We start from the raw sequence: 21077 nt of genomic DNA on the forward strand, positions 1-21077 counted from the left end.
TTTTTTTTCAGGTAACTTATTCCTGGTTTAAAAACACTGTCTATAAGTGAACAACTCTCAAAGGTGCACCTCCAGCCTCATCTTCCCCCCTTAACACCAGACTTGTTCATCCCAGGACCTATCTGCGCTTCCACTTGGATGCCTCTTATCATCTTAATATGCTTAACCTATGTCTCGCGTGATTCCCACCCCTCCTTGAAATCTAACCCTCCCTCAGGGGTCCCTGTTTCATGAAATAACACTCCCACTCAGTTATCCGGACCCTGAAAGGAGATATCCTTGATTCCTCTTTTTCTCACATCCCTCATTCAAACCATCCAGATGTGTCCAAAATTCGGTGCTTTCTCAGTCCCCTGAGCACAATGGCCCTAGTCCCAGGAGCACCTCATGCCTAGGAGGAGGCAACAGCTCCCTCCAGCTTCTTCCCTCGCACTCATGCCGCCTATTCTGCACAAGTGTGTGTGCACGCTGCCAGAGTGACCCTTTTCTCTCTGCTCAACATCTTCCAGTGCCTTTCCCTCTGACTTGGAACAAAACCCGAAGTCCTTGCCGTGGCCATAAGGTTCTGCATGATCTGAGCCATTGGAGGTCACTTCTCCCAATTACTCGGAAATCTCTGTTATTCCTTCAGTGTGTACCTGCTATGCTTGCAGCCAGGAATGTCCTTCCTTCATGTAGTCTCGCTGCTTACTCCTTCATTTTTTTTTATCCACTTCGCTATTGAAGAACTTTTCCGAAGAGGACTTTCTGATTTCCTCTCTTCCTCTGCACTTTCTCATTTTTTTCTGTACAGCACTTTCCCCTGCCTTATATTATATATTTATGTATTAGCTAATGTGTTTATCTGTCTCCCTTCATCGAAATGTATTTTGTTCACAGTGAACGCCTAGAACAGGCCCTGGCATGTGGGTGAGACTCAATAAACATTTGTTCTGTGAATGAATGAACTATTGTAGGGGGAGTTGGTAATTGCTTTCATATACTAATATACTACTTCTACTATTTATTAAAAGTTCAAGAGTAGGCATTTATTATCAATTTCCTGCTAAACAAAATGCAGATTTAGCTCTCTTATCTAGCATCATCCTACTAACATGTTCTTGCTCATTCTCTTCTGAATCTAATTACATCATCACTGTTTTGGCGAACTCAACATGTAATGTTTACACAATTACAGCTGTAAATTTTTCTCACAGTTGACCTGTGTAGTGTACAATAGCCACTTTTCCTTTCTCATACAAATATGTAATTTTTCCTGAGATTATAATGACCTCAATCTTATACTTACTTATTTTCTACATACCTATCATATATCCTTTTCCCAAGAACATATCAGGTAATCTATCTACTTGCCTTTTTCTTAAAATATCTTCCCTGGAGTCCTCTGCTTCAGTCTCTACTGATTGGTTTCTGGACCAGCTGTTGTCCTGGAATTTTCTTTCACCATCATCATGGGACCACTTTTTACCTCTGTCGTGGGTTTGCATTCCCTGTTTTCTGATCCTTGTCTTTGAAGCTTCTTGGTTTCTAGTTTTAGCTCCTACTTTTTTCTCCCTTTAAAATATATAACTTCAAGAACTTGATGACTTCAGAATACAATATGTTTTCATTCATTTTACTGGATGACCGGTGCACCCTCTGAATCAGGAAACTTCTGCCTTTTAGTTTGAGGAAATTTTAATTTATTATTTCTTTCGTAACTTCCTTCCCATAATTTTCTGGAGTACTCAGATGTTGGCTATTTGGTTGATTCTCTAAAGTTCTTTTCTCTCCCTTTTCCCATCTTGTCTTTTTCTTCTACTTTTCTGGAAAATTTTTCTAAACTTTATCCTCTACTTCTTGAATTGAATTTTTATGAATTTCTGTCCTAGTATTTTTCATTTACAAGAGTTCTTTCCCGTTCCCCGCAAATACCTTTTTACAGAGTATTTCTCTTGTTTCATAGCTACAGTATCTTCTCTTATCTCTCTGAGAATGGTAATTATTGTTTTCTTGAAGTTGTATGGTAATTATAGCTTTCTTGAAGTTTTCTTCCATTTCTCACCCTCCCCCTTTTCCTCTGAGTTTCCTTTTTTCTGTTGTTTTAATCTTTCTTTCAGAGCTTTTCTTTAACTCGATGTTCATATTTAAGAGTGAGATGCTAAACAGTTGATTGAAAGTTCCTTTCAATTCACAAAAGTTCACAAAAGGGTTTTGGGTGATAAGACAGACGTTTCTGGGGTCCCTCACATTTTGTGCCTTTACATCCTTTTTCCAGGGGTCTGCCAGTTTCTCTGGAGTGGGATCCCGCAGTTTCCTTTCTGTGGAGTACAGGCTCAGTATTCCTCGAGCAGACATTCATTTCAAAGTCTGTTTTTAGCACATGGCATCTTTTCTGTCCTCTGCTTTGCCTGACATTCTGAGGTCAGCACTTCTCTTCAGAAAATGAACTTCGTGTCTCTCTGGTTGGGTGAGGGGTGGGCATCTGGGTTAGTGGGGGCAGAGGAGTATCTAGGCTTCTAACTGTTCCTTACTTGGATTTTCAGCCTAACCTGTTTTCTGCTCCATCTCCCACCTCAGAGATTCCCAAGCTTCCACATCCTGAGTTTTTCCTGGTTCTGAGGCTAGAATTGGCTTCTTTCTTGTCCATCAGCCTTCTGCTCCATAGGGCCAGAGTTCAGTTTCTCAGCTCTGGTAAGTCAGTTACTAACCACCCGTCCACTTTCCATATTTCAGAATCTGGCTCACATTGACCTGTGTTGACTCTTTTCCAGTACTCTTTGCCCTGTAGGATTTATTTATGATTTTTTATTTCTTTGTTATCATTTTGATGAGATTTGGGGAAGGAGCAGAAATAAATGAGGGATGTGCATTTAATCTGCTGAATTTAACCATATCCTCAATTTTTTTTTTAGTCTTTTCATTTGTATGTTCTGCTTTTTATGATTTAAGAATTCTGCCATCCTCTATCTTAAATATATTCTCCTACAATTTTTCCTAATCATTTTCAAGTTTTGTTTTTCATGTAGTTTATATTCTTTTGCTGTGGGTAGAAATTCTGAATCTAACTGTATTATTTTCATATAATTGGTTGTAACCTTACCATGAAAAATACACCATTTTCTCCCTAATCTATAATGCCTTCACTACTATTTTAAATGTTTTCACAAATACTTGGGACTGTTTCTAAACTTTCTACTTTATCCTATTAATCTATTGGTCTTATTTCAACTAGAATTGTCCTATAAATATATTGATGCTTTTCTTTAGATCGTTACTTTTCCATATTACTCTTAGGATTATTTTGTCAAATTCTATAAAATAGATCATTTAGGGATTTTAGTTGTAATAGTAAATGCATAGGTTAATATGAGAAGAATGTACATGTTTATAATTTTGAGGTTTGCCACTTTATAAAAGTGATATATTTCACCATTCAGGCAGACCTTTTATGTCCTTAAATCCAGGACATAAGCATTTTGTAATTTTCTTGCATGTATTTTGTTACATTTATTTCCCAGGTAATGCACACTTTGTTGCTAATAATAACATATTTTTCCACTATATTTTAAAATTAAAGATGGCTGGTTACAGAAACTCTGAATTTTTGCATACTGAACTTGATTCCAATAATCTTGCTAACCTCTTTTAGTAGTTCTAATATATTTGATGATTCTCTTTCTACATAGATAATCATATCATAAATTGCAAATAAATAAATCATATCATAACAAATAGCATGTTTTTCTTTCTAATTTCAATAGCTCCTATTTCTTTTTTCTATTTCTTTGTCTTGGCTAGGACTTCCAATCCATTTTTTAATTGCAGAAGAGATAATAGTCATTCTTGTCTTTTCGTTGATTATAATGGGAATACTTTTAAATTTCATCATTAATTGTGATGTTTGCTCTATATTTCTGGTAAATATCTCTTATGTTTACAAAGATTCTGGTGCTAGTTTTTCAAGAGCTTTTTTTTTTCCTATAAGTGATTACTAATTTTACCAAGCATTCAGTTTCAGTTTTAGTTCAGTTGCTCAGTCATGTCTGACTCTTTGTGACCCCATGGACTGCAGCATGCTAGGCTTCCCAGTCCATCGCCAACTCCTGGAGCTTGCTCAAACTCATGTCCATCCAGTTGGTGATGCCATCCAACCATCTCATCTTCTGTCATCCCCTTCTCCTCTTCAGTCTTTCCTAGAGCAGGGTCTTTTCCAATGAGTCAGTTCTTCACATCAGGTGACCAAAATATTGTAGTTTCAGCTTCAGTATCAGTCCTTCCAATCAGTCCTACCAAACATTATTTTTTATCTATTGAGATGAGCATTCACTTTCTTTTTTTCTATTTTTACAAAAAGTTTTAAACTGCTAATAGTGTATAATATATCAATAGATTTTCAGATTTTGACCATCACAGAATTGGCCCTTTTTTTGCACTGTTAGATTCAATATGCTAATTTTTTCATCTAGGTTCATAAGTACATTTAGTCTAATTTTCTTTTCTTTTTCTTTCTTTCTTTTCTTTTCTTTTTTTTTTTTTACCATTTTTATTGTCCAATTTTGATATTAACATTCTACCAATCTGATTTTATTGTTTATAAACTTAAGTTTCTGGATATACTTAATTTGAGTAAAAGCAGGTATGTGTGTGGGGGAGACAGGTTGTTTTACTGCCTTTTAAAATGTCTGAAGTATCTGTTCAATTCAATAAAGTAGATATTTTAAGTTGGAAGAATGTATATTTTTCATGGAACTCAATGAATTGATTTTCATTTTGAATGAGAAAAGTATGGCTTGCTTTTACTTTTCCCAAATTGACACACTAGCAAAATAAAACTGCTCATCACTGCAGGCTTGCAAATACTCAGCTGGAAATGAAAGAATACAATGAATCATCCAGGTGTTTCCAAATGTCTTTTTGGAGTTGTTATGGTTTGATCAGGTAGATACAGCCTATGCTAGGCAAGCTGTTCTTTATCTGGGATGATCCAAGTGGGAAATATATTCCACAGAAGTTTCCTACGTAAATCCTATATTTTTAGTGTCATTTACAAATGACTTCTGGAAAAAGTGAATATTATTATCCCATGACAGAGATTGGCAACATATATCTCTTTTCTTTCTTTTTATTCCCTTTCTTTTTTTATTCCTGTTTACTTTTTTAAAAGGACAATGAAAACAGAATTTTTCTATGTCATGGTGTATATTACATGAAATTTGTTAAATTATTCTTCCAACTACATAGTTCCTGCACAATAAGTCTATTTTCAAATACACAAAATAGGCTGAATGATCGCTCATCCACAAAACCCTGGACTCAGAATTTATCTAGGGAAACATACGTCTCTTTTCTAAAGACATAATCCAAAAATATTTAGCCATTTATCTCCTAAAAACCATGCAAAATGCATGTCCTTTCCATGTTTCCTGCTGATAATACTTTCCCCATTTGTAGCACAACTTTTCTTTCCTCTGGAAAGCTGGTACTTATTTTATTCATAGATGGTAAATTATGCCCTGATCCTGCTCAACCAAAGGGTATTACTCAAACAAGCAGGGAGAATGCTGCTTAGGATATAATCAGCGGTGGCCATGGAAAGCAGCACATCGAAACAGGCCTCACTGAGTTACAGTCATACTGCCTGGAGATCACAGGCACCAAGTCTCTCTGGACATAGGTCCTATCTTCACATAAACTTCACAGCCGAGATGTTTTCAGAGCTCAGGGATGCCTGCCCCACCAAGTGTTCAAGCTCAGCAGTTTATCAGACTGCGGAGTGTTAGTCTATCTTTACAACCTGTCCCCAGCAGCCCAAACTGGTTGTGTTCCCAAAGTTTATTTCCAAATCATTTCATTGGGATCAGAGAGCATTTTCCCATAGGAACAATTTTTGTAAACAGTGGTGTTTCACAAACGCCTGGTTGAGCCGCAGCGTACTTGAAGTGTAGCAGTGACTGTCCTATTCCCACAAGCCGTTATTTATTCTGCTTCCCTGGGAAAGTGCATTCTGGGTTTCAACTTGGGTTGCCTGGAGCTCACCTCTCCCTCCGCCCGGCAGCCTTTGCTGTAGATTCTTTTTTTTTAGGCTGTGCTGCAGTAGCAGTTGGAAAGAGGGGACAGAGTAGCCTTTCCCCTAAAAAGGTGAGTGTAGGTTGACAGAGATGCCTCTGGGTAACTTAGTGCTTTGGAACTGAGGAAGGAAGCCACCGATGGGGCCCAGTCACTTCCCTAGTCTTCTGAGGGAGGCCAAATGGGCAGGGACTTTCTCCCAAGTAGAACTCATTTCTAATTCGGATCTTCCTAAATAGGAAAAAGGCTTATACAAGTTATATCTAAGATTTTTGAAGGCCATGCTTCTGGGCTTGTAATTAGCCAGGGAAAATATGTTAACTCCTTCTGGTCAGTAATGGAACAGTCTCCAAACACAGAGCAATAATGAATGAGGCAGAAATGTAGCACCTAGCCCCAGCGCCTGGCTCACAATCTCTTGTTACTAAATTGAGTACTGATCGACTGAATAAATTCTGTATTGAGAAGTACAAGACCACAGGATATATGTAGACACAGGCTAGTTAATTGCGATTCAGCATCTCCTAATTCTGACGCTCTCACAAGCACACATCCTACCAAGGAAGAGCAGTTTGGAGTACTTTCAAGAAGATGCCAGGGTGTCAGTGTTATCTCTGGGCATATGCATCCATCTACAGCAGCTCCAAAGCAGGTGCTAGGTCCCTTCACACCCTCTCTATTGTGCAGTTTCCAGCAATATCTCTGTCGCCAAATCGGGGTAAACAGAGGGGAGAGGAAAGGAGAGAGAAAGGAGATGTGGAAAACCAAAGAGGATAGCCAAGTCTATAGGACCCTGCCTGGATGAATTTCTGGCAGCCTACTTATTCTACTAAAAAAAGACTTGCCTTTTTTTTTTTTTTTTTGATTAGTTGTTTTTATAGCACATATTTTAGGAGGCTGGTCCTCTTTCAGTTTAAATTTTAGCCTGTACGTTGGACCTGGGTCCTAGCCATTTCAGGCTTTAAAATTGCATACACAATTAAATTCCATTTTGTATGTACAACTCCTTTTAAAAGAAATAGGCTATCAAAACTCTTTCCGTTAAAAAGCCTTTCCCAGCCCCCACCCCAGTAAATGTACAGACTGTTAAGTTTAAGTTTCATGGACCGTGCTTTCTTTTTAAAGCTCCATTTGTGTTCTACAAGACAGCCTCGTTCTCCAAGATTAACATTTCTTATGATTGTTCCTGACAATGGATTCACTTCCAGAGGCCCTGCTAAGGATAACCAAAAAAGGGCATGTAGCAGGCTGGTTTTGGCAGCCTGCACGCAGTTTCAGAGCTTTTTAGGTCTTGGTTTTTTCTGATGAGTGATTTCCTGAGCATGCCTAGGGAATGACAGGCATCTCCACAGGCAGGCTGCATCCACCTCGGCTGGGGTGTCGTCATTGGCTGCCTATTAGAAAAACTACAGGACAATGCATACCACCGATGCCGACTGTAAACATAGGGGATATGTGTTCACTTAGCATGGACTTCTGGGAGGGGCTAAGGAAGGGCGGTCTGGAGCTTTATTGAATAGAGCAGTGTGTATTAGGCTGCCTGCCTGCCTGCCCTCTTGCTGTGCTCCTGCTTAAAGAAATCAGTCCTTCCTTTCCGACTTAGTCCCCAGGAAGAAGTTCACCCTACGAGGTAAGGCACAGAGGGCTTTCTTTTCATCTCCTCCAGAGAGCGTGGGGGCTTTCTCTGGGTTTCAGTCAGCATTCCTGGGCAAGGTAGCTGGAGATGCAAGATTATAAAAGTCAACAAACCACGCAAATGCTCGGGATTGGGATTTGCTGCCCTGCAGATGTTCCCGGAAGACAAACAGGATGAGATTTCAAGTTTTGTTCTTAGAGTCAGGATGAGAGGAGAGATTATAGAGAGACTTATATTCAGGGACCACTGGCAACTTTGATAAGATAGCCTTTTGTTCCGGAGTGCCCTGGGGATTATACCTGATCGCCATAGACCAGTGTCAGTAGCCATGCAGTGCTTGTTTGCTCATGCCAGCCATCTCTCCTGCATCTTTTATTATCAGAGATTTAAAGAGGTTTTGCTTTAAAAGCAACAATAACTTTCTAGGTGGATAAGAAGCCAAAGGTGATCATTTTTAATCAAACGCATTTACATTTTATTCTGCTACCAGTGTTTAAGGCTTGACTTCTAGAGCTGCAAGGAGATAAGGTCGGGGGTGGGGGGAAGAAGAGCACTGTCATTTAGCACGGGCTGGGTTAATGTAGCTGATCTGCTATTTGCCCAGACAGAAGATGCCTCCCGTGATCTGTTTCCTATAAAACCTAATAATGAGAGAATGCATGTGCTAGTGGGTGTGTTTTTAGAAATCGCATTTCACATCTGACGAAACTATTTCTCAAGAAATCCTATTTTCTGTTTGAAAGCATGCCTGAGTGTCACTGGAGAATTTGAAAAAGGTGTAGGTTGCAAGTTTGTTCCGGGAAGGGAGGGAGCAGGCTTTCATTTCAAGGTAGTCAGACATATTGGGGCATCTTAAACAGCAGCACAAGGCAGCTAGTTGGTAGTAACCTGGAACTCCTTTTAGAAAGAAATGATTGTAAAGGGTAGGGAAATTTTAGTGGCAATACATGGTCAAAAAAAAAAATGAGTGAGAACAAAGTACTTGGTATTCATGGATCCCATCTGTTAATCAGACTATGCAAATGGACTTGTGAGCTGAAATAGTGAAATCCTTCTAATGCGTTTGGCAAAACCAGATGTGGATGTCAAGAACTTAAGCGAAGACTAGGTGCAATGGGGAAAAAAGGCAAATCTGAGCATTGTTTTCAAAAGTAAACCTGGATATTAAAGGTTTCCAGTTCCAAATGACTGACTCAATTTGATTTTATTCCATGAATAGAGGTGGTTTTGTGTTGAGATTCATTAAATAATCTTCTATCTTCGTATTTAAAAGTTTGAGGATAATTTTCTTGAGAATGCTTCCCTCTCCTTCTAGAAGTGATATATGAGAACAGAATTCCCTGTGAGTTTCTCTTCCTGGAACAGTTCTGAGTAAGTGTGAAAGAAAGGCTGCAGGCAAAGCTATAGTTTGATTATTGTCATTCCCTCGAAGAGATCAAGTTCCAAACTATTTTCACAGTGTTTTTAATGTCAATCAAAATTTGGAGAGCAGTTTCTTTCTCAACTGCTCTCTAAACCATGTAGGGAATGTAAGTTTGGGAGGAAATCTATAATCTTGGGATTTGAGGATAAATTCCATTTTGAAACCAACATCTCTGAATCCCTGACATTTCAAACTTTGCTACCACCACTCTCTCCTGCCTTCCTCTTGTGCTCCCCACCTCCTAAATAACCACAAAAATACTTTCTCAAAATAATGCTTCAAGTGTTCTACTCTACGTAGTGATGGAGCAAGGGGATTTGGGCATTAAACTTTAGGTAGGACTTCAGGCCACTCTTTCTGCTACTTTTGTTGAATATTAGCTAGCACTCATCTCCCCAAATAGTAAAGCAAAGGAGCACAATGAAAGCACAGCACAAAAATTTTTGTTTGATTAAAATCATTTAATAAAAAGAGATACAATGGCAAAAATGTGGACTAAAAAGTCACTAGTGAAAAGTGATCTCAGCACACAGGAGGAACGTACAATAAATTGATCCATAGGTAACATGCTGGGTTGTTTTCATTATTCAAAACCAGCAGAATGTACAATTTAAATAATTCAGATCAAAAGACTTTAAATAAACACACACTTCTTACATTGAAGAAAAGGTTCAAACTGAAGTTTAAAGGATTTAAATGAGATGCATATAAGAATTCCCTGACAGTGAGGCCATTAGCAGTTCTAATTGGCTCTTGTGGCTGGCCTGAGGATCTGCTCTGGGGCAGATGGTATAGAGTGGTTCTGTACCTGGCCACATTTTCTGTTCTGATGAGTACAATGTACCCTTGTACATGCTCACTCAGTCGTGTCCTACTCTGCGACCCCATGGACTGTAGGCCACCAGGCTTTTCTGTCCATGGGATTTCCCAGGCAAGAGTACTGGAGTGGGTTGCCATTTCCTTCTCCAGTGTATCTTCCCAACCCAGGGATCAAACCCAGGTCCCCTGAGGCTCCTGCATTGGCAGGAGGGATTCTTTACCACTGAGCCCCCTGGAGAAGTCCTCAAAATGTACCTTAGTAGACCTTTTCTTAAGAACACACGTAGTTTTCTCCCTTTGTCAGTTTCATGGTAGGATGGTTACTGGTTAGTCATTCTTTAGTAAGACAAAAAAATGACCTGTACATGGGCATGAGGAGGGACTGGCAGGTTCCCCATCTGCCTGCAGCCTGTCACGTGTCTTGGAAATGTGGTAGGGTGAGGCCATGGCGGGGGGGGTGGGGGGGGTGGACCAGGGAAAATGCTGACGGGGTGGTATGCAAATAGCATGGTAGGACTAAGGAGGAGGTTAGAAAGATGCTGCCAAAGAATTTTCAGACTTTAAAAAAGAATTTTCTGGGTAAATTCTCCCAGGGCCCCAAAATAGAAACATTTTCTCCTTACTGAAAGGCCTTCATCCATCAAGTTAATTCAAGTTTGATACTGGAGAAATGCCCATAGGATTGGAGTAGTTGGTTAATTTAAAGAGATACTTGTAGCTCTGGCTTCGCTCCTGAGAGTCAGTCTGAGTACTGGTTCTCCTATTTAAAAAGCCCAGAACTTTGAGGAAAGTCATCAATCTTTGACCTCATCTGTGGAATGGGCCTTCTAATGCTTCTCCTACCTCCCACAGTAGTTAAGATGTATGAATGAGATGAAGCTATTTCCCCTTCTTCTCTATAGGCTGTACGCTCCACTGCCTTCAATTTGAGTCTTTTGGACATTATGCTCATTTTGGCCGATATCTCCCCTTCTTATCTATTTTCCCTAATCATCTGCTCAATTCTTCCTCATATTTGAAGACCTTAGAGTGATACCTGCTAGATCCTGGTTCTTTCTAAAACCCAGAACCCAGAGTTTAGGGAATACTGGTCCACCCCAGTGTTGACTAAACTTTGGCTTTCATAATCAGAGACCAGGACGACAAAAGTTTCAGGAATTGAATAAGATGGGTCAACAGTGGTGTGAGGCCATATCCAGGAACCAGGAAACCTGAAGATCCTGTTGAATAGAAGACCAGTGACAAGGTGCTGACAACAGAAAGGCCTTGGTAAGTGAGGCAGTTTCTCTGCCCCCAGCCGAAAGCGCGGAACGAATCCCAGCATGTCAGGCCTGGGTCTTATGAGGAGGCTGAGGTAATCGAGAGCGCCCGGCTGTGGTTCCTGTTGGTATTGAGACCAGAGAGAGCCGTGCACCTGGCCTCTCGTCTCTGCTCACTTCAGTCTTCAGCACCCCCAGCTGGGTCCCCTGTGAAGGACCCTGCGTGGCATCCCTCACTTCCTACCCCAGGCCTCTGCCTCTACCAATTTCTCTAGTTCTTCCATCCCCTGGCCAAACAAGGGGGCTTTCCTGATCCAACACAGACAGTTTACAGTGGCTGGGCCGTAGGGTGAGGCCCAGACAATAGCAGAAGGATCAAGCCTAGATATGCTCGAGATAAGGGAAAGCCTCATCACATTTTTAGCTCAAGGAAGAAGGGTAGGAGCAGATGCAGAGCAGTTTCTGTGGTAAAGAGCCACTCTGCAGCTCACAGGCTGGCTGCTGGTGGATGAGTGTCGTGAGCAGAGGGGAAAAGGCAGGGGTCATGGGGTAGCTGTGAGGAAGAGGTGAAGGGGCTGCCTTCCTTCCTTGTGCTGCTGTTGTTGTTTTCTCATGGAAGCCCTTGAGAAACTGATAAAAACTCTAACCCCTCAAGATCCACTGAGAACCCACTTTTCTGACTGACTTGTGAGAAACCCTTGAGCCAGTGGAGGTTAGGGTGGGGAGTGGGATAAAGTGTTGGTTCTCCCTGGAGACAAGAGTGAATGGCAGCAGAACATGTGAGGAGGTGTCCTTCCTAGTTCCCCAGATTCTCTGGAAGGAAGACAGGATGGTGCAAATATACGCATATATAGAAGGAGATTACCTCATATGGCCTCCATTTCAAAGAAAACATCATCTCTAGAGAAGCAGTTTTCTGTGGAGAACTGGGGGGCTGAAGAATTCAGGAAAGGCTGCTGTTAAGCTCTTAAGTGTATGCTGAGAGCTTAGTAAAAGGATTGATAAGAATGGTTGAAAGAAAATGAATATTTGGGGGAATATTTTAGGAGAATTGGGTGTTCTTACTAAGCGCTCATTTTAGAACATGACCTTTCTTTTAAAAAATGTATGTGTACCACTGATGGCTAACTTGAAGATAAATTACTTTTTAATAATTTCCTGAGGCTTCTAACATGGTTTTGAAAATATGTAGATGAAAGCACTTAACTGTAAGGAAGTCATCTCACTAGGAGGGGGATATATTAAGTAGGAATAGGTAATTAGTTTCTTTTACCCTCACATGCAACATTCCCTCTTGGCTCAAGCTGGGGAACTGGGCAGATTTCACCTGTGTGCTAAAGAGGGGCAGGACCAGGGTGAGTCCCCCACCCCCACCAGAGACCCTAGGGCCAGAAGTACCAAGGACCTTCATTCCGCTGGAGTCAGGAGGGTCTAAGCCACATAGACATAAAATATACCGATGGGCTAACGTGAATTATAGCCAGATAAGTAAAAGAAAAACAGCAAAAATCAGAAGTCAGACAGAGGTTAAAAACCAAGAGCTTGCTTAGCAAGGCAGTGTACAGACAGGTACAATAACATATGTGAGAAGTCTTGGCACACTGCTTGGAACAAGTAGACCCTGATGTTAATAAGCTTCAGTAGCTTGAGTAAAGCGACAGAATGATAAGATACATGTGGAATAATAAAGGGATGGAATTTCAAGGAAACCCAAGGATAGAAGCCAAGGTAGGACCAGAGTCCAAGGAGAATGGGCCTGCAATCAAGGTGGGTCAAAGCAACCCAGCAGAGGTCCATGTGCTACCATTAACATAACTCAGCTGCAGCACATATGAGTGCTGCTTTTTGTTGACCTGAGGACTGGGAAATTTTTTCTCCCCTTCCTGGTTAAATTCTGAGGGAGAAAATGTGATTGGTTCAGCTAATAACTATTGTTTTTGGCAAATCCCTTAGGAAAATCAAGGGTTACTTGCATGCCTATGGATGAATTACCAGTGTGTCTGGCTGCAGTCGTCACCCCTGGGGAAAAATACAGCCCAGTGGGCAATTTTTTAGTTAGAAGAGAAAGTTAGGCATGGAAAGCAAATTAGCTGAAATGTCCAACAGCTGTCAATGAATATCATTTGAATTTTTACGTGACAGAATTTATAGAGAATCAAACACCCACTGTCAGAGTCAGACATTTCCTAATGATCACTTCAGCATGGTCCGATGAACCAATCTTAAAGGAATTGGCCTGGAAGCTTGTACCATTGATAATTGAAAAGATAAGAATTATCCATTTTAGAAAGATTCCAAAGAAAACATGAGTATTTTCATATGAGTCATTTGTGTGATATGGCTCCCCACAAAATAAGGCAATCTTTAAAATTAAATATGCAATGACTTAGTAATGTTAATAAATAAAAATAACTATCAATACATCTCTTAGGCCTTCCCTGTCTCAGCTGGTAAAGAATTCACCAGCAATGCAGGAGATCCTGGTTCGATTCCTGGGTTGGGAAGATCTGCTGGAGAAGGGATAGGCTACCCATTCCATTATTCTTGGGCTTCCCTGTGGCTCAGCTGGTAAAGAATCCGCCTGCAATGTGGGAAACCTGGGTTCAATCCTTGGGTTGGGAAGATCCCCTGGAAAAGGGAAAGGTTATCCACTCCAGTATTCTGGCCTGGAGAATCGCATGGACTATATAGTCCATGGGGTCGCAAAGAGTCAGACAAGACTGAGCGACTTTCACACACACATATCAATACATCGCAATGTAAATCACAGTACTTAGTTAAATGCATAAAAGCTAATATACTCTTAGTAAACGTTTCAGTTTTTGGTAATGTTTGCCAGACAACAGTGCATGCTAAGTCAGTTCAGTCATGCCCACCTCTTTGCAACCCCATGGACCATAGCTCGCCAGGCTCCTCTCTCCATGGGATTCTCCAGGCAAGAATACTGGAGTGAGTTGCTATGCCCTCCTCAAGGGGATCTTCCCAACCCAGGGACTGAACCCAGGTCTCTTATGTCTCCTGCGTTGGCAGGTGGGTTCTTTACCACTAGCACAACATGGGAAGCCCCACAAGACGGCAGAACTAAATATAAACAATTCGTGGATTTTTAAAAGCTGGGCAAGGCCTTAGGAGTCATTTAGCCCAGGGGATGATAATAATTTTTCATCTGTTGGCCAACTTTAAACAGTTGGTAGTGACCATCTGGAATACTTTGTGGAGAGGGATTCTGAGGCTGACGCTAAACTTCCTTTGGGCAATTAAATGCTGTCATTGATAGTGATGTCTGTTGTATAAGAAAAGAGCCATTGCTGCTCAAGTACCACGTATTTCGTAAGATTAACATAGTCTGTAGTTTCCTAACCTCTGTACCTTGGACCCCTGGGAGGCCACTAAGTCACTGCAAGAGGTAAATAAGTCCATACATGCAGTAAAGGATTTTGACAAGCTGAGTAAACAATATGTGCTACTATTTTTCTAATTATATATGTGCATTATGAAGACAAAAGTGTTAATTTATTGTAAACAGTTGTTGAGTTCATAGTAGCTTTTGGTATTGTGTTTTCTAAATCAGTGGACCTGAAACATGTAATTATATTGTGTGTGGGAAGGGTGGGGCAAGAAATTTGGGGTCTTAAGAAATTCTTTAAAAAAAAAAAAAATGAACCAGTAATCTACTCTTCATTTTCTAGATGAGAAATTAAAGCTTAGCCACACCAAGTAAAATTACACACATATTTGTAGGTTCTTTGATTCTTGTCAGTAAGATTCATAATGGCAAGAACCATCTTTTTTTTTTTTTTCCATTATATTCCTAATGCCTGGCACATCACAGAAGTCCAGTAAATATCTGCTGAATGAAAGAACAAACCAAGTGATTTGTTAATAAGTGGCAAAGGTGGTTCCAGAACACACATGTCCTAAGTCCCACGCTGTTAATTTTTCAGTACACCAGACTGCTTCTCCTGGTAGTATAAGGAAATGTCCCTCGCATTTTAACAGTTTATGGATTTGGATTGTACACTGTAGCCCAATTTGCCTATAATCCAGGAGATCTTAATCAGAGTCAACTGTAGGGTTTTCTGAAAACATCCCTGAGACTCTACAGAGATTCTGATACAGTAGGGTTAGAATGGGGTCCAGTTTATGAAAACTCCCTGTGATTCTGCTAAAACACCCTGACTCAGAAACAGTTCTGTACATCTGTGCTTAAAATAACTTATAGTAGATCCATGGAATCACTTACTCCTCAGAAGCCTTGTTGTTTAGTTTCAGATAATTTCTTTCCAAAAGTTACAGCTGTCTATTCCAAATAATCAGTATTGCTAAAGAGTCTCTCCAGAAGCACTAGAATATTTATCTGAAAATTCCTCCAGCTTCCAATACTCTTTTGGTTTGGCCACAAATTTATCAACCCTGTAAGGTCAAGCTCTCTGATGAGATTTCCAGTGTTTGCTTTTGTAAAGCACTGAAAATGTGGCAAGAATAAAATTTCTCATGGTATTTCCACTTCCTGTTCCAACCACCATTACTAAGTGAAATTTAGGCTTCAGGGGAGGGGTGAATTGAAGAAAAATTGTCTTTTTAAGTATTTCTGTCCTTAGGATGTTTTGAAGATTGGTTACTTTAGATATTTAGCTTACCAAGAAAAACAGAAGATGTTTTTCTCTGTTTTCCACTTTGTGGTAAGGAATGTACAAATCCTCCACTCTCACCGTCTATCTCCTCTTAGTCTGAGGCCTTGGATGCTTCCCTGGGTGGCCCCTTCAGAAGTCTGTTAGCCCTAAGAGACAAGAGGCCTCAGGTTCATGGACAGGGGGAGTAATTTGCTTTTGTAGGACAGAAAATCCATCCCTAGGGTTTTCCTTTACACAACAGTCAGGAGGTACCTCCGTATTGCGCAGAAGAATCTGCTATATTCAGAGCACCAAGGACATAAATTATATTCACTAAGGCTTGTAGAGTTAAAACCATATCTGTATGAACAACCTGGTCCAATAAGAATGCCAGAATGGTTGCTATATTTGTGCTGATGGTATTTAGTTTACAGAGCAGTGCTTCCACAGTGTACATGAAAGCAGAGCTTGCTGGAAAAAAGCAACTAAAAAGGAATCAGATTAGGACCTATGTCTGCATGGTGACACAACTGTGACTCAGTCTCCTTTTCCTCTGAAATGTCTCCTTACCCAGTAGTGTGTGCAGCCAGCTCATACTAGCTTCCAAAAGCCAATTGCTAAATTTTCAAGATTTTGAGAACTAGTCATTATATAGTCATTATCAAAAATTAAATTACATAGACTTTCAGTTAAATCATAGCAAAAAACAAGGTTAAAAAAATACTCAAAACTGATCTCTTCCTAATTATTTTACATTTTACTATTAACTATGCTGTCGAAGTTAGTTACGTCTGTTTTATCCATATAATGGAAATACCACCAAATACTGTGCAAGAGAACTTCTCCTCCCAATTCTTCTTTCACTGATGACATGTTGGGAGCTTGAGGTCAACCATGATGAAAGTATTTACACCTTGGAAATTAGGAAACAACACAAATCAGACTCCCCGCCCCTGCCAACCCCCAGGGATTGTTATCGAACATTTATTAGCACACCACTGACCCTAAAATATCAAGTCAGTAAAATTAATTGAAGAGTCAATCAGGATACCCCTGATACTTAGGTACATGCATATTCATAATGTATGCTTATGCCTGCCTATTTATTTGTTTACTTGTTTATTGTTTCCCAGGCTCCTAAAACAAAGCACTATGAACTCAGAGACCTTGTCTGGATTTTTCAAGTGCTGTGATTTGAGCCTAAAAAAGTGCCTTGCCCCACATAAAGTAGGTGCTTAATATGTGAGTTAAATAATTAAAGGAATAAATGTCCATAATTTCTTCTTGATAAGAAAATGGAAGCCAATAGTTTGAATTCATTGATTGTTCTCTAATTGTACCAGTCCTGAGTGCTTACAACAGCCCCCGACACAGGCCAAGTAGCTAATTAAATAAATAATCTTCATAACAATCAGATTGACAGATGAGGAAACTGAGTCACACAGTTAGGTTAAGTAACACATCTAATGTCACACAGATAGTAAGTGGCAGAATCGGGATTCAAACCTGGATAAACTGGCTCCATCGTCCACATCCTCAGCCACCACACTGTGCTGCCTAACTACTCCATTTGCACTTGTGTATGTTTCTGGGGATGTGGCCTCTCTGAGAACACACTTTAAAATCAGGAAGACTTGAGCTGGAATCTTAAACTTACCATTATCTGGCCCATTTCTTTACCTCAACAAGGGGATCACTTTTTTCCTTTTTGTCGTTGTTATAAGGACGAGAAATAAGAGTTGAACTGCTTTGCACACGACAAGCACTAAGTTAAAAATCATCTGCTACTAGACGTGGCTTCCTGTGGAGGCTATCTGTAGGCGCAGGACTCCTTTTAAAAGTGCCAGTGCTCTTAGCTACCCATTCTCCCAAGTTGCCTACTCCACTGCTATCCTGTAGACAGAGCAAAAGGAGCCAAATTCTTTCATGTCCAGTTCTCCAGGAAGTAAAACTAGGACCAATAGATACAGTTCCAGGAAACCAACCCTGTTTCGATCAGCATAAGCACTTTCTAACTAGATCTATCTGTCTCTGGAGCTCAGACAGCCCTACTCTGCAGAGGCAGACAACCCCCACCATCCCTTTCAACCACAGGATTTTCTCTCCTACACTTATCACTGGGTCTGTGCTGCCTTGAACATTCTAAATCATCTTTTATCCAGTATGGCTAAAGAGTTTTGTTATTCCTGAGACTGGGTTGTTTTGTAGGATTTTTGTGTTTTAGACCTAGAGTGAGAGAGAGAGAGAGGAAAGAGGAGAGAATGGGAGAAGGAAGAAGACTGAGACTTATCTAAGGAACAAAGCATTGACCTTGGAAGACAGAGCAAACAAACGAAGTGATTGATGGCTCTCCTGAGCCTTTAAGTTAGAGATGGTTGTGAAGGTAAGCTAACTCAGTAAACTACCTTGTTGGCATACTTGTTACATGTTCTAGTAGGCACTAGAAGGCAGTGCCTTCTACTAGGCACTGTTTTAGTAGAAGATAACTATCTCAGGTCAGTAAAGTAAATTCAGTTCAGTTGCTCAGTTGTGTCCGACTCTTTGCGACCCCCATGGACTGCAGCACACCAGGCTTCCCTGTCTATCGTCAAATCCCAGAGCTTGCTCACACTTATGTCCATCAAGTTGGTGATGCCATCCAACCATCTTACCCTCTGTCGTCCCCTTCTCTTCCTGCCTTCAGTCTTTCTCAGCATCAGGGTCTTTTCCAGTGAGTAAGTTCTTTGCATCAGGTGGCCAAAATATTGGAGTTTCAGCTTCAGCATCAGTCCTTCCAATGAATATTCAGGACTGATTTCCTTTAGGATGAACTGGTTTGATCTCCTTGCAGTCCAAGGGTCTCTCAAGACTCTCAAGAGTAAATTAGTTGCCCAAAGTCACACAACTGGCAAATAGCTGAGCTAGATTCAATGATATTTCCTGACTCCAACCTTTTCCATTTCCCTACAGCTGTCTGTTCTGTGTCTTTCCCGGGAAGAGCGATGGAAACCAGAGCAGGAGGTTTCCATAACCAGTCATTATAATTTGTCAGAGAGCCACACTGCAGTTCAAATAGACAAGCACATTGTCTTTCCCTGCCATATAAGGAAGCAGGGCTAAACACCACTGCTTTCACTAGTGACTCAAGAGGTTATTCAAGTGAGTGTTCGATAGAATGAGATCTAAGCCTATAACAGCTTAAAAAAAAGAGTAATGTGCAGAAATATTTTTGTGTTTTCTTTTTCTGGTAGCAGAGATAGTTTAACAAGCAGGTTAACAAGCCTTTTCTCTAACAAAAGAGGAGATAGTCTGTACTGAAGGAAAACTCTTTGTCCAAATACATCAAGCTGTTTTGGGTTTTAATTATGTCAAATTTAGGTACTCAAAAGGTGGAGACAGCTGATTCTGTGAGGATCAGGTGGGACGTCCTCCACTTTGGTGATCAGCTAAAGAATTGAGGGTCTACTTTCTGTGACAGCTGTTCTCAGTGTATTTATTAATAAGGCTCCACATTTTAAGTTTGGTCTTCCTGCCCCAAACTCAGAATACTTCTGTGATCACCCTTCACCTTGCCACTCAGTCATAGTGTGAATTTCAGACCACAGGCCCTATGATCAACTCCATGGAGGGAGAAACTGAGGCATGAACTATCAAAATTATTTCCTCAGGATCATCCAATCTGACTTGGCACAGGGACTCTTTCAGATAACTCAGAGAAGCATTCCTTAGTCTACTTAGGGAAATGAAAAAAACTGTAATTAGTCTGGTGAGCTTCTCCTAACTCTCATCTTCCACCAGACTGCATCTCTGGGGATCAGTCTCCTAGGACTGCTGTAATAAAGTAACACAATCTGCTGCTGCTGCTGCTAAGTCACTTCAGTCGTGTCCGACTCTGTGTGACCCCATAGACGGCAGCCCACCAGGCTCCCCCAGCCCTGGGATTCTCCAGGCAAGAACACTGGAGTGGGTTGCCATTTCCTTCTCCAGTGCATGAAAGTGAAAAGTGAAAGTGAAGTTGCTCAGTCATGTCCAACTCTCAGCGACCCCATAGACTGCAGTCTACCAGGCTCCTCCGTCCATGGGATTTTCCAGGCAAGAGTACTGGAGTGGGGTGCCATTGCTTTCTCTGGTAACACAATCTAGATGGCTTAAATAACAGAAACCTATTGTTCTGGAGGCTGGAAGTCCAACCTCAAGGTGTCAGAGGAGCTGGTTCCTCGTGAGGCCTATGAGAGCAAGATCTGCTTCAGGCATCTCCCCTTGGTTTGTAGATGGCCTTCTTTGTGTAAACAGAGCATCCTCTCTGTATGCAAATTTCTTCTTCTAAAGTTACCAGTAGTATTAGATTAGGGCTCATCCTAATGACCTCATTGTAAGTTGATTGCCTCTGTGAAGATCCTATTTTCAAAAAAGGTCACATTCTGAGGTACTGGGGGTTAGGACATCAACATAAGAATTTTAAGGGAGACACACGTCAACCCATAATATGCCCCAATTCAAAATAATGGTAGAAATCTATGAGACATAGTTTTTGAAACTCTAAATACCAAAGACCCTCTTGCTGGTGGTATTCCATCTTCCCTCTGGGTGTAAGCAAGGCTTAGCTAGAAATCACTCGGCCTTTTGAACTTGCCCTTGACATTTACTTTCTGCTTTTTGCAACACAAAATTCCAATCCAGGAAAAAGTCAAAAGAGGTCTCTGAAATGACGCAGCGAAGGGCAGCTTCACACACTGCGGCCTATCTGTGGAAGCCTGTGAGACCACAGCGGCAGACAGTCTGGTATGCGGCCATCAGAGGTGGGGGCGGGGGCTCGGTGGGAAGGCTTGCTTATGGCAGCCTGCAAGGCTGAGAGGCAGAGAGTTAGGAGGAGGTGAACAGCTTTGGAGCAGCAGGCTGGGAGACAACAGCAGATGGGACTTTGTGTGTGCCTACACAGCTTGGAAAGCCAGGATGGCCGTTTTAAGTCATTTTTATACATGCTGATCGTAACCACAAATCCCCCAATACAGGGGAAAAGATAGGAGCCTAAACATGTCTGTGCTCTGAATCACATCTCTTGTCTTCAGTTTCTTCTATCTCTTCCCCATCCATCTTTAAGTTTTCATATACTTTTTCCTCTACAAGGCCTTTCTAACTTTATCTGTGTTTGGCATAATTGGTTACAAATTGTCTGCACATTATACCTGGTCTCTTTTTTCTCCTCTTTCTTTAGCTATTGTTTCCTTTTACCCCTTCCTTAAAGCTCTTCTTGATACCATTGCCCAGGTTGAGTCCTGCTTATGGCTACTTTCTGTCTT

General features: G+C 40.9%; 1 protein-coding gene across 13 annotated transcripts in view; it reads left to right on the top strand.

The window, feature by feature from the left end:
- CALD1 (caldesmon 1) overlaps positions 1-21077 on the top strand; it is a 231249-nt gene that overhangs the window by 17559 nt on the left and 192613 nt on the right. For 4 of the 13 annotated variants that reach the window (XR_005724491.1, XM_040260905.1, XM_040260916.1 and 1 more), the window contains exon 1: positions 7364-7678. The exons of 1 other annotated variant lie outside the window; for it this stretch is intronic. The gene's annotated coding sequence lies outside the window, so the exon portion shown is untranslated. Of the gene's footprint in view, positions 1-2559; positions 2674-7363; positions 7679-21077 lie in introns of those variants that run through there. 8 more of the 13 variants (XM_040260910.1, XM_040260908.1, XM_040260914.1 and 5 more) reach the window with 5 other exon arrangements.

This window comes from Oryx dammah, unplaced genomic scaffold, assembly GCF_014754425.2.
Source record: "Oryx dammah isolate SB20612 unplaced genomic scaffold, SCBI_Odam_1.1 HiC_scaffold_18, whole genome shotgun sequence".
NCBI classification, from domain to species: Eukaryota; Metazoa; Chordata; class Mammalia; order Artiodactyla; family Bovidae; genus Oryx; species Oryx dammah.